This window comes from Nylanderia fulva, unplaced genomic scaffold (assembly GCF_048542155.1).
Source record: "Nylanderia fulva isolate GAGA-0341 unplaced genomic scaffold, ASM4854215v1 Scaffold247, whole genome shotgun sequence".
Taxonomy (NCBI): Eukaryota; Metazoa; Arthropoda; class Insecta; order Hymenoptera; family Formicidae; genus Nylanderia; species Nylanderia fulva.
The window spans coordinates 1-14,130 of record NW_028190311.1 but is presented as its reverse complement, the minus strand read 5'-3'; positions in this window follow the sequence as shown (position 1 = coordinate 14,130).

Genomic DNA, 14,130 nt, shown 5'->3' with positions numbered 1-14,130 from the left:
TACGGCTGAGCCGCGTTCAAAGTCATTGCCCACGGCTATTCCCGCACCGTGCCGCCGCAAGATGGCGACGTGTAATCGGCCACCTCGCGCACAGAAAACGCGCACAAAGCCACTTTGCCTGCACTTGTAATACAAAATAGTATGTGTATCACGTGCGGATTGACAATTGTTTACTCGTGTGGGGTGGTCGTACCCGCCTTCGGCTCGTGCGTCCATCTCCCGCACTCGTGACCAATTGTCAACTTTCCGCACTTGATACACAATATACTATTTTAAACACAGCTCTAAAATAACAATTATTTTATTGTAACAATATCGCTATAAAAATAGGTTCATGTTGAGCGTATACTCATAAACTAAAGTTTTATTTGTGAGTTTTTGATTTTAGATGAAAGCAGCAGACACTACATTCCCGGCGCGGAATAACTTTTTTCCTGATGAGCTGGATATAAGACCTTATAATTCTAATATTTATGACTTTTTTTATAATAAAAAAAGATATTTTTTAGTAGTTCAATGGTGTAATAAAATATACTCAAAATTTCAAAAAGATTGATTCAATACTTTCTTTATAATAAATTTCCGAAAATTCGTGAACTTTTAGCCACTTTACACTAGGCTCCCCTCTCAACGGCATCTCAAAATATAATTTAAAAGCTTTAGAATTTGATTCATGATCATACGACTTTTTTCATCAAGTTATGGCTGTTTGAATTTTAAACATTCTGTATAATTTACAAGATAGTAAAGTATATGTAGGAACAAATATAAAAAAGTAAATGTAATATAAATTTACTTACAATGCATAGGTTAAAATAAAAGGTTAAAAAAAGAAAGAAGAGTTATTTGCTCCTGGTACAAAAAATGTAATGAAATATTCTGTTGATGCAAAAAAATTATTTTATTACATCGGCACATTAAAGTAGGTCTAATGTCCAATATTGTGAAAACATTGATTTAAATTAAATATATAAATGCATATATTTCAAAAAATTGAGCATTGCAAAAAATGAAGTAAGTATATATTTGCAAGCAAGTATGTATTTGCCTTTTTTGTACTGCAGATTATACGAAAAGCCTCTTAAAATCCAAACAGCTATAACATGAAAAAAAGTTATACGATTATGAACTAAAATTCATTTTAAAGCTCTTGAATTATACTTTCAAATGCCGTCAAGTATATTTATAGAAAGTTTTCTTTATGTCGTAAAAAAATTAAAAGTAAAAAATACCATTTTCTATCAAATATAAATCAAAGTAAAAAATACCATTTTTTTTTACCAAAAATATCTTTTTTTTTTATCTTCTTTAGTCCAATTTACTTAAAATTCTGATGCGCTGGACAAATTCTGATGACGATATCGTATTCAATACAAATAAAAATCTTCGAGAAACGTATTGTCGCACTTCGGAGAGAAAGAAAAAGTGATTTTTTGTCCTACTGTATTATAACAACAGATCGCTTCTTCCCCCCTCTCTCTCTTTCTCGGTCGTTTTATCTTCCGGTGACGCGTCTTTATCTTTTCGCGCAATACATTCGAAATATGATATCATGTATTGTAGACAGTGTTTGCAGTTATCTAAATAAAATTATCTAAATAAAATTATATAGATGATCATCTAGATGAAACTTTGGCATTATCTTAACTTTATATAGATAATAAAAATATATATTGTCTATATCTGCATCTTAGATAAAAAAAGTGTTATTTTTATTATTAAATTGTCTAGAGTAATGTTCAATCATGAGTCAGTACAAAAATACATAGTAGTAGAATTTCTACTACTACTACAAGAAGTAGTAGAAGCAGTAAATAAAAATATAAATATATTTTTATATCCCTTTTTTAATGTACATTTTTTTATAACTGTGTGTTTACATAAGCAGTTTTGAAAATAATATTATCTAGAAATATAATTTTATCTTTTATCTAGATATATTTAAACAAAATTATCTTCGTCTTATCTAAGATAATTTTACATATTTTCATCTCATTTATCTAGCTAATTTCAAAATCATCTAACAAACATAACACTGTCGATCTAATATAATTGGCATTTAATTTACATTTTTTAAATAATTATGTTTAAATAAGCGGTCTTAAAAATAATATTATCTGGAAGTTATCTAAGTGACTCGTCATATAATTTTATCTAGATATATTCAAAACAAAATCATCTTCGCCTTATTTAACAAGGGAACGGTCGGAAATATCGTTCACTGATTTTAATGAGTCGTGAATATGTTGTAGAGCATTGAAAAATATTAGACCTGTGTTTTTTTTAGCGGCGTATCATGACGTTTAGGAGGTAAAACATCGCTTTAAAAAATCGATTTTTTTAAATTTTTTAGCTAATACCGTCAAAACGGTAAAAGATATAAAAAAATATTTCAAATAAAAGTTTAATGGTTTTTAATGTTCTTTAAACCAATGTAATCAAATTTTTTAAAAATGTCAAATTTTTCAAAAATTTCAAAACTTTCCCTTTACATAATTTAATTGCACGCCGCTAAAAAAAACACAAGTTTAATATTTTTCAATGCTCTATAACATATTCAAGGCTCATTAAAATCGGTGAGGGACACTTTCAACCGTTCCCTTGTAAGATAATTTTATATATTTTCATCTTATTTTTATCTAGCTAATTTTAAAATCATCTAAGCACAACACTGTCAATCTAATATAATTGGCATTTCTAACAGCATACATATCCCAAGGACGTTCAGAAAACATCCTGAAGATGTTTGAATGTTCTCTGGATATCCTCTCAATATCTTTTGGTTATGTTGTGCTATAGGGATTTAATTTATATTTTATCTTTTATAATTATGTTTACATAAGCGGTCTTAAGAATAATGTTATTTGAAAGTTATCTAGATGAATCGCCATACAATATAATTTTTTTTCTTATCTAGATTTAAAACAATATCATCTTCATCTTATCTAATTGTAAGATAAATTTACATATTTTCATCTCATTTTTATCTAGCTAACTTTAAAATAATTTAAGCACAACACTGATCGTAGGCGACGCACATGTGTCGCGTCACGTCATCCACGTTCGCCAGCAGTTTCTGAATCGCGCGCGCTACCAAATGCGCGGTGCGAGCAAGCGAGCGAGTAGAGACAGAGACGCACCTGCGTGCCGTGGCGCGCAGCTGCGACCTTCGATGCCCTTGTACCGCCGTTTCGACGGCCGTTCCGACGGCGGAGAGACGTCGTCGTCATTTTTACACGGAACGCACGTCCACGTAGAGGTCCACGTAGAGGCTGCTCTGTCGTTCCGTCGACGTTGTTCGTTCGATTCATCTCCCGTTGACAGTCAGTTAAAGACTCCGCGCTCGTAAAGTCGAGCACCGGAAGTGTTCCGCCGCACGGGACGTGTCGTCATCCGCGCGCGAGTGCGGATTTTCCGTTTGCGGTTTTGCTTTTTCAAAAAAGGGATTAAAAGAGGAAAAACGCTTTCCGGGGAGTTGGTGAGTACCAAAATACGCGTAATTAATACCTTTATTTTTTTAAGGAAGAATAATATAATTTATAAATATTATGTGACAAACATTATGATGAATATATATTTTGGATAGAGAAACACTCTGATATCGATATATCTCATCTTCTGATGCAATAAATGTCTAAAATGAGATAGATGTGATGTGATTTCTATATTAATTATATCTAATGAAATTCTTTAAGCAATAAATTATGCAGTTTAAATCTCAAACTCTTTTCTGTTTTTAAATTTTTGCTTTGAAATTTGAAAATTCTTTACAAGTTCTGATTAGAGAGAATAGAATTAATGAAAGTGATACTTTTTTCTCTAACCATTTCCGATTTGCTTTCCCTGTAACTATTTACTTCTTGGGCAAGTATAATATACATACCATATACGAAATTTGTGTAAATCGATGCGATATGATTCGTCCCGTGGGCAATTTGCATTAAACGCTTCTGACTACTCTCGCTATTGTGACTACTTGCTTCTTCATAAAATCTTTTTTTATCATTAAAATCATTTTTGATCCGACTTATAACTATGCCGATTTTTTGACATTGATAATAAAAGCGAGAGATTTGACACAAAAATTCATATTTTATTTCTTCACAATATTATTTAAATTCTTTTCTATTACTGAAACAAAATAAAAGTAATATAATAAATAAAAATATAAAAATTATGTAAAATTAAAAAAAGATAAAAATTAATAAACCCTTCTCTAATAGTATAACATGTCCGAAAGAAATTTAGAGGATATTCAGAGGATATCCAGAGGATATTTGAACATTCTCAGGATGTTTTCTGAACGTCTTCGCCCTTCGGGATATGTGTGCTGTCAGGGTTTATATCAAAGTTTACATGATTTTTTTCTCTTAAAATTTACAGTCAAAAAAATTACGTGGATTGTAACTAAACGAAAAATCGTAGTCGACATGTGTGATCAATGTGAATGTAGAAAGTTCACCGATTAGACAAGTTATTGTAAACTGTCTGACGGATCTGATGGTTCTCCACCAATCGCAAATCTTCGAATTTCTCGACGCGAGAGAAATACATTTGACAACGCCACCGCAAGACCTTCGACGTGTATCGTATATCGTAGAAGATTGCAATTGCTCTGCTACATACGTACCGGCGGACGAAAATAAACGCGATTGTACAGTCTGCGGCTCGAAAGCGATCCGCGTTCGACGATTTCATCTCGCGCGTACGAAAGCGCGGAATTCTTCCGTCCGAATTTCACGGCTTTTTTATTACCTTATTACAAAGTCAAGCTGAGATTGAGTCCCAAATCTGCTCTCCGGCAAGTTTGTTCTTTCCAATTAGCTTCTATTAGTTTATTTCGCGTAATGATCATACAATAATACACTAGTCGATAAAAAGAAAACTTGTGGTTAGTTGTTAAGGATGTTTGAACAGATTTAAGATATTTTAAGGACGCTGAATCTAAAAATGACAACACTTTTGCCGAATTGGCTCTAGTTTCTGAGATAGTAGATACTTAAATTACGATTTTATCCCAAATACGTACGATCTGTAGCTACCAGTGTTTGCTGTTATCTAAGTAAAATTATAGTATATTGATGAAACTTTGGCGTCATCTTATCTTTATATAGATAATAAATATATGTATTATTTATATCTGCATCTTAGATAAAAAAAAAGTATTATTTTTACTAAATTATCTCGAATAATTTTCAGATAATTTTGGTTTAGAATCATAGCACATAAAAATACTTATTAAGTAGTAGAACTTAAGCAGTAAGCGAAAAATATTTATAAATAAAAATATGAATACATATATTTTCATATTTCTTTCGTAATTTACATTTGTTTTATAATTGTGTTTACATAAGCAGTTTTAAATAGTATTATCTAAAAAATTATTTAGATGAATTGCCACATAATTTCATTTTTTATCTAGATATATTTAAAACAAAAGCACATCTTTATCTTATCTAAGATGAATTTACATAAATGCAAAAGGTTTCCGGATGGATGCCGCGTGGTTTAATAGCGTAATGCCGACGTTTCGCAAACGTTGCAGTTTGTATCTTCAGGGCTGAGAGCTCCGATATTGAGCTTTCTTGGGTTGTGGTCCTTATATATATTATGGGAGGTTTTTTATCTACGTAATAATAAAAGTATTCCGTAATGATGCCGCCTAGTGGTGTGAGTGTATATTAAGGGCAGTGTGCCAAATAGGATTTGTTTGATAACCTTTGTCGCGGTTGAGGTTGTCGGGATGTTTTAGAATTTCTAGGGCTTCACAATGTTTCCTGGCGAAATAGCTTTGCGAGGGGGCTAGTTTGGTTGCTTTGTCGTATTGTACAATTCTGAAACATCCCGACAACCTCAACCGCGACAAAGGTTATCAAACAAACCCTATTTGGCACACTGCCCTTAATATACACTCACACCACTAGGCGGCGTCATTACGGAATATTTTTCCGTACATGAAAAATCTCCCATAATATATATAACCCAACCCAAAACCACAACCCAAGAAAGCTCAATATCGAAGCTCTCAGCTGAAGATGCAAACTGCAACGTTTGCGAAACGTCGGCATTACGCTGTTAAACCACGCGGCATCCATCCGGAAACCTTTTGCATTGATGATTCCAATGGCCGCGAAAGTCTCAAATCTAGAATGAATTTACATATTTTTATCTGATCTTTATCTAGCTAATTTTAAAATCATCTAAGAACATTAGTAGCTACTGATGTATGCAGCTGTTTTTTTATTCTTTAACATTGTTTTCATCTGCAATGTGATCCTGAGCTATATAAAAGAAAATCGTATAAACAGTATTTTTCTGTGCAGTAATTGTGCATGTTATTTTACTGAATACAACGCCATTATTTTTATCATACATATACTTTTGAGATGATTTAAGCTAGTTTCCACATAATTTGAGGATAGGTTACGTCTGACTATTGCATTTTTTGCATTTTTTATATTTTTCATATTAGAGTCAATTTAGGAAAATCAATCAATGTCATATTTGGAATTAGTGACACACAGTTACTCTAAAATCAATCTACAATGTTTGCTGTTATCTAAATAAAATTTAAATAATCATCTAGACGAAATTTTGACGATTATTTTTATATATAGATAACAAAAATATATATTGCCTATATTTGCATCTTAGATCAAAAAAGTGTTATTTTTATTAAATAATCTCGAATAACGTTTTAATTATGAGTCATAGCATAAAAATACATAAGTAGTAGAACTTAAGCAATACAAATTTATATAAGTAAAAATATTAAATTTATGTAAGTAAAAATATAAATTTATTTTTATATCTTTTTTATAATTAAAATTTTTTTTATAACTGTGTTTACATAAGCGGTCTTAAAAATAATGTTATTTGGAAGTTATTTATATGAATCGCCATATAAATTTATCTTTTATTTGGATTGAAAACTATATTATCGTCATCTTATCTAAGATAAATTTATATATTTTTTCATCTCATCTTTATCTAATTAATTTCAAAATCACCTAAGCACAACACTGTCGAGCTAATAATTGGCAATAAAATCAGCGCTGACCAGTGAGATTGCTATTATTCAAGAGGAGAGTTACATTGGTTAATGACCTGTTGTGGCCTGATAAAGTTTGCGATGTGCTATCTACGAGCGAGAAAGAGAGAGGTCTCCGTCGAGGAAAGGGTTTCCCACCCTTCAGTCCCGTGTATATGACTCGTTTAAAAAGAGGAACAAGTTTAGTCTTTGATCAAAGTTGAGGTAGGTTCACATTTGACCTTTAACCCTCCTCCTCCTTTTTGCCTCACCTGCGTGTGTGTTTCTTAGTTGCTCGTGAGAGATGCGAATTGTGACCGCGATCACACGTCACGTCGTGTCGATCGATCGATCAATTGATTAATATGCTCGCAGACGTTCGCCAGACCGCAGATCGCGAGGAGAGACCTTTAAGCCGAGATAAAGGTCACGGTCTGCTGTTTCTACCGCGCGCTGGCTACCATTCGGTTGATTTTTATTCTAGAAAATTAAAATGAATTATTGAGTTTTGCATTTTTCAAGATTTGCGGTGGAAGATCAAACTAATCTCTTGCAAATTTTGAGTTGTCTGGTTTTTCTTTTAGTTTAAAATTGAATTGGAGTTAGTTTCGTTGTGGAAAATAATTTACAATAGGATGAGAAAGAAAGTGCATTCTTTATCTTGATATCGAGAAAAATTGAGAAACGCGAATCTTACTTGCTTCTACGTCCTTGGACGGAGTTAGCGAAGGTCACCTTGATGAATGTGGCGTTCGATACGGCATGCCGGATGGATTTTCCTCGAATGTATGTCGCGCCTGCGGCATCGCATCGCATCTACCACGTGGTTTTTCGCGCAGATAAGCCGCTTTCCTCCTACGTGATTCCTAGAAAGGTCATCGCCAGGAGGGGGTCGTTCCCCTCGGAAACAGCAATCCGTTCAGCGCTTTATATATCTTATACAGCAAAGATTTTCTATTTCTTTTCTCAGGAAAAGCACGCTCCAGATATATATATAGTGTCTGACATAAGGTGTCACACCGAAAATATACACACAAGTATAATTTTTTCTCAGCAAAAATTGAGGCATCAATAATTTTCGAGTTATAAGCGAGTGAGAATAAAGGCTTTTTTGCAAACTAAGTCTTGTGGAAATAAAATATTAACAAAACCACATTCTCCAATTAATTTGAAGTAGAGTTTATTTTAGTAAAATTTTAATTTAAGGTTCAGTTATAAAGATACATGATGATAAAAATTGAGACCGTCCAAAAAATGATGGCCTCCGTCGACATTTTTGTTGAAGAAAAATCGTCTCCAAACAACGAGATCTACTTGTATGTTTTCGGTGTGAACACTTTGTATATATTTGATGTTTATTCGCAAAAATTCTTTAATTTGCAATATGGATTTTTGTAATTAACATCTCCTCTGTTAGATAATTTAGCAAAAGAAAAACTATTATTATAGCGTCCCAGTTTGCACATTGACGTTTTAAAAACATTAAAAATTTACATATTGGACGTTTTGTACATATTTAAAACATCCATATTAGAACCAAGTAGACATCTTTAGGACATTTTAAAGATGCCCAGTGTTACTTTTCTGGACAATCAAAAAATGTCCATTTTAAGGACTAAACGAACTAAAATTGAACTAGTTTCGAACATTGAACGTATTTTTAAAGTAGATAGGTATACGTATACATGTGTGTGTGTGTGTGTATAGGTTTATATATAGAATATTAATATATCTATTTTAGTATCTAATACAACATCCAAAGAAATATTGCAGACATCCAAAAAGACAAGAAAAAATTCGTTGGTATTGTATAAGTTTATTTTATTTATCCTTAATATTCAGATATTTGGTTACTTTAATCTTAATAGTTGCTTTTTGCAAGCTTTATATATAAGTCTCATAACGAATTTTAAATATATGTTAATACATCGCGCAAAATAATATATCAGAATATACGTTTATTTAATAAAAGAAAAAATATTTTTTTTTAATACCAAAGTAGAGTTGATACTTCTAAAACATCTTGTACAGAACTTTTATGTTTTTTTTAGCTACAAGAAGTCAAATATTTTAACATATATAAGTCAACTACTTATCATTGTTTGAATTAAACTTGTTAAAACTTGAACTGTATAGTCACTTAGCTCGACAATCTTGAGAAAAAGGAAAAAAGAGAATAACTTTTCAATGACTTATATAAAAGCCTATAGTATATAAAACATCTGTCCCTATAATGTTTGAATATAATTGAATCATTTTATTGCTTTTTTACGCTTGTTCTTCCTTGATTATTTTTTATATTTAAATAAATTTCTTTTAAATAGTTTAAATTGATTCTACAAAGAAAAAAATTAATTGTATTGTGCAAAATTGATTCGCGTAATATTAACTACTTATACTTCACGTGTCGATCTTTTGAGATGGGAGTGAGGGTTTTTTTTAGTGTAAGTGGTCATGGCACTAAAACGAGCGTCGCGAGAAAAATGTTACCAGCTTATACGCCGTCTCGATGTCCTGGATTAGTTGTTTTCTCTTTCCCCACCGTCTTTCCCTCGTTGGCCTTGCTTTAACGGAAAACCCTTTACTCGTCTGTGCCCCTGTTCGCGTTTCTATTCACTTTCCAAACTCACTTTAACAAACGGTTCCAACGGCGACAGTTTAGGGCACGCTACCGAAAATTCTCCCCCCTTGCCCACCCCTTGACTCTCTCCCTGAACCCCATGTAGCTCCTCTGCCCCTTCCCTCCTTGACCCCCGGTGCATCAGGCCAACTAACCATGCCCCATGTAGAACTCTTACCCCCATGCCCCCCTCGGAGAAATCCTAGAAAACTAACCATTGCAAAAAAAAGGGCGGAAAGAGGGTGAAAGAGGACGAAAGAGGATGAAGAGGGCGAAAAGAGGGTGAAAGGGACGAAAGAGGGTGATAGAAGCGAAAGAGGGGTGGGAGTGGGTGTGGAAGTGGGGGTTGACAGGAGTGGGCCAGGGAATGTGGGAAGACCAGGAAAGAGGGTGGGTGGGACTGAGGGAGGTGTGAGTGAAAGGTAAGAAGAGATATAGATATATATCCTATAATCCGCAATGACGCCAGCGGACCCCCATAGGGAAGAAGCATACCCAAGGACGACCGTTACTACTACGGTTCATTTTTCATGAAAAACGTCACTTTTTGACGCGCTTGTACTCAGAACGGCTTGACCGATTTTATTTTTTCCTTGGCTCAAATTACTCGTTGGCGATCACGCCCTTCAGTTATATTACGTGAATTCAAAATTGTTTTTATATTTTAGGTTCTAGCACCAACCCCCAAAAAAATGGACTTTGGAATGGTGCAGGATAAGGAACTTGTAGTCTTTTTTATTTTTTTTCCCCATGGCGCATGGATTTCCCCATTTTTTTATCTTTTTTTTAAAAGATAAGTTTTTTATGGTACGATTCTACATTTGAAAAAATTTAAATTTTTATGATTCATTATAGACTCTTATTTTGTCGCAATTTTAAATTTTTTCCACTGGTAAAGTTTCATTTTCATTGGCGAAATTTTTTTTTTTTATTTTTTTTTTGTTACATTGACAGGGGTTTTTTATATCGAAAATTTTTTATACAATTTTGTACAGGGGTTTCCCCAATGTAGGTTTTAATAAGTTTGCAATGGTAATTTTTAATACAATTTACAGGGGTTTTGAAAGGGTTAAATTTTTTCATAGGTTTTAAGGTTGCAATGGTTAATTTTTCATAGGATTCTAAAAGGGTTTGCAAGGGTACGTTCTACAGGGTTTGCAAGGGTTTAAATTTTGCCTGGGATTTACAGGGGGTTTGCAATGAAAAAATTTTCATAGGATTCTACAGGGTTTTGCAATAGGATAGGATTTCAGGGTTTTTGAAAAGGGATAATTTTTTTTAAATGGGTGCCTTAATGGTCCCCTTTTTTTCCCTTTTTTTAAAGGTGAGTTTTAGAGTTATATCATTCATTTTTGTATATTTTTTATGACCGGAATAGAAAAATTTTATTAAACATTTTTATCTAAATTTTCTTTGTTTAAAATGATGTGTACAATCATATCCTAGAATCCTGATATTCCCCCAAAAGCACCCTTTTTAATAAATTTCCCCAATGGGTTGTGGGGTGTGAGTGTGGGGGACAATGTCGAGCATTTTTAACATTTTCTATTAAATTTAGATAAAGGTTGCGGGGATTTCGAAAAAAAAAAAAAGTTGCACAGATTTTTCCCTTTTAAAACGGCGATTTTAAAGGGTTTTATTTAAAGGTCACTTATATTTTAAAAATAAAATTTACCTTTTTTTTCTCTTTATAAATCGATTTCTCGAAATTTTACTTTAAAAAGTTGTAAAGGTAAAAAATTTTTAATAATCTACAAAATTTCGAAATATTAAAATATTTTTTTTATGAAATATTTCATTTTAGTAAAATTTTGTTAACATTTTTAAATTATTAACTTTACCCATCTTACCCTTACAACCTTTATAGTGAATTTTGCAAAAAATTTGGGTTAATTTAATATATATATAAATCTTTTTTAATTGATGTTTACATTTTTTTTAGACTTCTGAGCTAAAAATGCCCCCACTTTTTGCAAAAACTTTTTTTATTTACAGATTTCAAAATTGCTTTTAAAATGATGATTGAAATTTTTTTTTTTTTAATTATTTTTTATTATTTTTCAATTCATCAACTTTTTTAAAATTTTTTTGCCGACGATACAAATACTGTGTCTTTATTTTTTTATTTTTTCTTATTTTTTTCAATTCAATCAACTTTAAACTTTGCCAGAGGATCAAAACAGAGTCTTTATTATTTTTCAATCTTGTTTTTCCCTGTAACCAGTCTTCATAGTTGAATTTTCCCTTATCTTTCAAATCTTCGCAGGATTTAATTTAATTTTAAAAACACTTACAGAAAAAAAAGTTTGTGGGGGAAGATTACAGCAAAAGTAAAGTAAAAACTGATTAGGGAAAGAACAAGAGTTGGTACAGTAAAGGGAAGTAATAAGTAAGTAATGTTTTGTATTTGGGATAAAGCTATATCCGGGGCAGATAAGGGCTTGGAGAGGGTTTGTCGCAGTGCAGCTAAGTGGGCGGGAGATGTTTATTTAGATAATTTTTAAAATAAAAAAGAATTTAAAAAATTAGTTAAAAAAGCTGTTGTATAAAATAAAGTTTATTTTTTTTAAATTTGGGAAAAGTTTAAATTTAATTTAAATTTTTTTTTGTCTATGTTTAAAAAATTTTTAAGCTGTATTCAAAATTTTTTCATTTTATAAAACATGATGTTTTATTTTGAAAGTTTAAATAATTGAAAATTTTTTTAATTTGATATGTAAACTATAAATTTATATATAATATTTGAAAATATGTGAAAATTTAAATTTTTTCTTCTCTTCCTTCCCTTTAACTCTTTTTATCAATATGGGTTTTTGGGGTCACGCGGGCCCCAATTTTTACGATTTTTTAATTTTGGGTAGTTTAGGAAATTAATTTAAAAAAATTTGACAATAAAAATCCTTTTTTTTTTTTTTATTTTTACTCAGATTTTTTTGTCTATTTAAAGATAAACACTTTAGAGATTGGAATTTAAGTAAAATAAATTTTAAATAAATTTCACATTAAGATAAGATGTTTAATATGAAATTTTAAATAAGTAAAAGACGAACAGTGGTGAGTGAGGAGAATGGGAGGTGGTGGTGGTTTTTGGGGGTGTGAGAAAGAGAGGGGAGGGGGAGAGTGGGGGAGGGGGGGAGAGAGGGGGGGGAAAGGGGAGAGAGGGGGGTTTGCCAACATAACCCCCCACGTGCCGATATAAGAAAATAAGTAACAAGACGAACTGAGTGAGGAGTGAGAATGAGAGAGTGGTGTGTGGTGCGGTGGGGTGGAAAGAGGGGAGGAGAGAGGAGGGGGAAAAGGGAGGAGAGAGAGGGGGAGAGAGAGAGGGGGCCAAATAACCCCCCCCCCGCTGCCGATAGGGGAAGCGCCACTATCGCCATCTGTTGTAAAAAGTGGAGATGGACAAAATTTCCATACAGCATCGCATGTGTGTGTACGTGTGATATATGTGTGCGCATGTGTTTTATACGTGTGAAACGGTAGAAAAAACACTATGTATGCGTGGTCGATGATGTAAGATGAGAAATGATGATGATAATGATGATAATGTGACGGGGACGTTCTTAAAAGAAATTTTTTATATTTCGACTTGCATTTATAATCTCTGTTTCAAATCCGTAGAGAGAAATAAAAACACTTTTATTTTTAAATTTGAACTCAATCTACGATTTAAGTCTAGTATAAACCGATTTTTCAGCCCTTATTTAGGATGAATATTTTAAGACTCAAAGTCCGATCGCGTTTAAAAACCGGTGTCTCCGCACCCCTTAATGGTCGCGAGACATACCGGTCTTTGATATATAAAATATATAATATAATTGTTTGTTTCAAATCTAAATAAAATATAAATAAGGTATAATTTCATCATATACCTTATAAATTTTCATGTGGATTTGTGTTAAAACAACAAGCCACACATAAAAATTATAAATATTTCCCTTAAAAAAGTGTAAGAAAAATGCATTAAGAAAAAAGTTAAAAAAATTTAATAGTATCAAAAAACATTCCTTTATTGAAAATTTTATAAAAAAACATTAAAAATTATATACACAATCAGGGAGGGGTAGTGTTTCCGGCCATGTTAAAACCCCAAAGACTAAAAGCCCTACAAAGTTCCTTTTCCTGCCCATCAAACCATTTTTTTGGGGGTGTTAGAACTATTAAAATTAAAAAATTTGAATTGCACGAAAAAATAAATGAAAAGGGGGATCCAGGAGTAATTTGAGCCCAAGAAAAAATAAAACGGTCAAGCCGTTCCCGGGGATAAAGCGGTCAAAAAGTGACGTTTTTTATGAAAAATTTAAAAAAAACGTGCTCTTTTTTCTTTTTTTCTTTTGTCCGGTCCGGACGTCTCAGGATATATAATTATATAAATTTTTTTCCCCTTCTCCCCCTTCAAACCCCCCCAAATAACCCCCCCCCCAAAAAAAAAAAAATAAATTTTTTAAAAAAAAAAAAAGGGGGGGGGGGGAAAAAAAAA